Raw genomic sequence first — 4,522 nt, 5'->3', positions numbered from 1 at the left:
GCATTTCTCTTATGGCTAATGATCTGGAACATTTCCTCATGTTTATTAGCCATTCAGATTTATGCCCCGTGAAACTCCTGCTCAGGTCCTTTGCCCACCTCCTCAGTGGGCAATTAGTTTTTTTTTTTCTTAATTTAAGTTAGCAGAGTATTGCAGATTTTAGTAATAAGACCTTTGTCTCGTGTCAGTGCTAAAGATGTTTTCCCAGTCTGTGGGCTCTCTTCTTAACTCTCTCAGTGAATTCTTTTGATGTACACATGTGTGGGATGATGGGGAGGGTTCCCCCACAAATCATCACAGGTCCGGTAGGCGCAATTGTACAGCAATAATAAGTAAAGATTGTAGTAAAGTTATAGAGAGCATGAAAGGTAGAGGAGAGATTGGAATAAATGGAGTTAGACACAATTCATGGTAGCATGCTCACCACAGCCCCACTTGGTGGTCCTCGTGGGGGGAGCCCGGCCACTAGAGCAGGAGATAGTCTTGGGGACCGAGAACCAGGGACAGCTCCCAGGAGCCGGAGAAGCATCTTTATTGCTAATCAAGCGTTATATCTCTTTAGGGGGACATGATTACAGGTAACCACACGTCACAGGAAGGGGCAGTACAATAGGCATACACATTGTAGAAAGGGGATCTATGATAGGCATAAGTGTAACAGGAAGGGGATGAGCTAGGGGTGTGCCCATAGGAATGGGAAGGTCTAGGGTTATACATGTGACAAGATGAGCAGACCCTAGATTCATGATGGCACCCTAACCTTGGTCATCCTTGGGCGGGTTTGACCTCTGGTGTCTCCTACAAGGAAACAGACAACTACTTATCAGAAGGGAGTGGGCCCTACTTGTGGGATAAACAGTGGTGTCTGCTTGGTCTAGATGGCTGATAACTCTTAGGGAGAATGACCCCTAATCTAATCCTGATGACCTCCAAGTGTATAGTCATTCTCAAGCAGCTAAGTCTGGCATATATTTGGGGGAGACAGCTTGAGAGAAATCCTTCTGTTTCCCACACACAGTGTTTTATCTTCAATATATCCCACTTGTCAATTTGTGCTTCCTCTGTTTTATGTCCTTCCCTATTTCCAGTAACCTATGTATTCCCTGCACCGAAGTTCTCAGGTTTGTCCCAAATCTTTCATTGGGGTTTTATCCCAAATCTTTCAAGGTCCGTGAACTGCGAATAACAAGTTTCACTATTTTATCGTCTTAGTGTGAATATTTTTCATTATGTTTGGTAGTGTGTTTATGCCTTGTATTAAGGTCCTTAAGTTTACCTCTATGTTTTCATTGGTGGCCTTAATCATTTCTTAATAATCATGTGATTTATATTTAGGTCTTTAATCTATCTTGAGTTTGTTTTTGTGTATGGTGTGAGGTATGGGTCCTTCACATTCTTTTGCAGGTGAAGATCCAGTTTTTCCTACACCATTTGTTAAAAAGGTTATTTCTTGTCCATTTAATGTGTGTTCTTTATAAAAAATTATCTATAGGTACTTGGTTATATTTCTTAGTTTTCAACTCTAATCTATTGATCTTCATATCTGTCATTGTACCAGTACCAGTACCAGACTGTTTTGATTACCGGCGCTATATAGTAGGCTTTAAGGTCTGGGCGTGAAAGGCCTCCTACATTGTTTTTATTTTTTAAGTAGTGTTTATTTATTCTAGGTTTCTTTCCTTTCCCTATAAAGTTGGTCATTAGTTTTTCCACTTCTTTGAAAATTTGAATTGGAATGGCATTGAATTTGTAATGTAATTTTGGTAATATTGATATTTTCATGAAAAAATAAAATAAGATTTAAAAAAACCCATCACTAATGCTTTATAGTCAGATGTCTATACTGATGTATCAAAAATACATTTAGATGAATAAAGAAAAATATGCCCTGTCAGCTTCTTAAGTTTTTGGATCTCTTAAATTCCACATTAATAAATCTTAAGAGTCCATAAGAAACTTTGTGGCAATGTGTATTACGCAATGTACATTATATTGATGAGCAAATCAAACAGCAAAGGATCTAAAATTTTGGGAAGTTCCACTCAAGCCTCTTTCTACATACTGATGTATACAATTCTGGAAGCAAAAGACAGAATTCTTGCCATATTTTCAGGATGATAATGATTAACTTTCCCACAGAGAATAAAATTAGACCGTGGAGTGCAAGTCAAATACACAGAAATGGTCAACTCCTAAAAGAACAATTGCAATCCTCTGGTGTGCCTTTCATCACTGTCACAAAGGTGCTTATCTCCACTGTGGTGCTGGCCTGAGGGCCGGCTGTTCATATAGTTTTAATAGACATTTCTTACACAGAAGACAGTCCTGTCAATTTCTGCATCACAACTAGTTCCAGTGCTTACATTGACACTTGAGTGATTCACCTATTCCACTGAATATTCTGATCAAATGTTATCCAAGAGCATCAGTAGCTCATTACCTTCATGTATGTGAGCCAAAGGCTTGGCCTGGCACAAACTGTGGGCAGTCATTTGGAAAAGTCAGTCTGTGACACTCCATGGAGAAGGACCAGGAATTGACCAATTTTTTCTGGCTTTTTAATCTTATATTTTATCCATAATTTGTACTTTTGTGTTCTTTCAATGCCTCTGCACTGAGAGTGAGGTTTACAGTTAGAGCCGAAAAGTGTTGGAAACCAGCAATCAAGGAAGTAGGTAAGAAACCTTGTTTATTCATCTTTCTTCAAAAAAAGAACTCTTGCTCCAAATTTTCTATACTAAAATATTACTAAGTGTGGTGCTAAATACACTTTTTAAGGAATGTTTCTGCTATAGGGTACACTTGTACCATCATCATAGTAATACATCATACTGGTGTTCTGTTTGAAATGATTGATCTGTCTATTCACACTGTGTTAAGTTCTGTTTGAAATGATTGATCTGTCCGTTCACACTGTTCTTGAGCACTATATCAGTAATCAAATTTCAAGTGAGGATTTCCTCTCACACGTTCTTGTCCCTGAAAGGAACTTCGGATATTACCAACTTCACTCCTCACACTGGAAGCTTCATCTTGATCTTCATTCTTTTCTCTGTCTCGCTTCTCACTTTGTATGTAATTTTGTTTTATTTGCTGCAGATTGGCATCTTGAGCCGATTTAGGTAACTTGTCGTTCTTGAAATCTGGTCCTACATTAGTCAAGTGGAATGGGACCTGTGGTGCTTATTAGCTGTCTTTCACTTATTAGTTGACTGAGCCTCACTGGCATTTCCATCAGGATCATCTGTTTTTGTTAACTGGTTTTCTTTGCCTCTCTCAGCCTTGTTCACTTTTCTTTTACATTTTGTGGTTTTGTATTTTCTTAAATAGTGACACTTTGATTTCCAGGGTTCATGAATTCACTTGGTGTTGGCCACTTTGCCATGTTGCTGAAATCACTAACCTTATTGGTTTTCTTTGTCTTCATTTTCCCTGTGTTTATAATTTCAGGGGTATTCACCCTTGTCCTGCACTAGGCCATGGGAATGGTGACTAACTGCTGAGTAACTAATGAGCCTACTTGTGCTCCTGGTCTCAGGGATGGCCCTACCTTCTGAATAATTTCTTGAATTTTTTGCAAGCTCTTGGGTTCCAAGGCCTATTTCTTTAATCCTAAAAGTACTTAATATGGTACAAATGGGGTTTCAGTAGGCCCATGGTCTGGTTAGGTTCCCATGTTAGGTTCTGAGAGGAGAAAGACTCTGTCCCAGGATGGCTGGTGTCATCACTTTTGTTGGTGCAGGTGGTCTACCTCCTTTCTAGCCTTTCTAAGGTCATGCTCTTCTCTTCAGAAGTGCAAAGGGTATTGTAGGGACATGAGTTAACACTCCAAAAATGCCTGTTGGAGCTAAGTAGGTACTGCCCCTGTGTCTTTCTGCCCACTGTTATGATACACTTCTTCCACACATAGCCAGGTCTCCACAGCACAGCCAGAGACATTGTGAATTCTTCCTACTCCCACCCGCTATCAAAGTTTTGGGTATGTTAGTGTCATGATGTTAATGGCTTCTATTATTTGGTAGCCACTTGTCAGTTTAAGAGAACCAGCTTTCTTACAAATCGAACAGGGGTTGAGGAGGGGCATGGTCACAATTGAGGAAGATAGATAAGAGATAAGATACAGACACAGGTGGGGCAGAGGGGGCTCCTGGAGTGTAGACACTCCAAGGCCTGAGCTTTATTCACCGGAGGCTTATAGATAGTTTTCTTTTTTTAATCGTTTTATTAGGGGCTCATACAACACTTATCACAATCCATATAGACATCTGTTGTGTAAAGCACATTTGTACATTCATTGCCCTCGTTGGTCTCAAAATATTTGCTCTCCACTTAAGCCCCTGGCATCAGGTCCTCATTTTTTTCCCTTCCCTCCCTGCTCCCTCTCTCCCTCGTGAACCCTTGATAATTTATAAATTATTATTTTGTCATATTTTGCCCTCTCCGACGTCTCCCTTCATCCACTTTTCTGTTGTCTGTCCCCCAGGGAGGAGGTCACATGTAGATCCTTGTAATTGGTTTCCCC

The 4,522-nt window shown here is 40.0% G+C and overlaps 1 pseudogene; it reads right to left on the bottom strand.

The window, feature by feature from the left end:
- Positions 1 to 2,564: 2,564 nt before the first annotated feature.
- LOC115869706 lies at positions 2,565 to 3,427 on the bottom strand (annotated as a pseudogene).
- Positions 3,428 to 4,522: the final 1,095 nt, after the last annotated feature.

The sequence above is a fragment of the Echinops telfairi genome, unplaced genomic scaffold (genome assembly GCF_000313985.2).
Source record: "Echinops telfairi isolate 266 unplaced genomic scaffold, ASM31398v2 ScPeMD7_39;HRSCAF=148, whole genome shotgun sequence".
NCBI classification, from domain to species: domain Eukaryota; kingdom Metazoa; phylum Chordata; class Mammalia; order Afrosoricida; family Tenrecidae; genus Echinops; species Echinops telfairi.
This window is presented reverse-complemented; position numbering and strand designations above follow the sequence as displayed.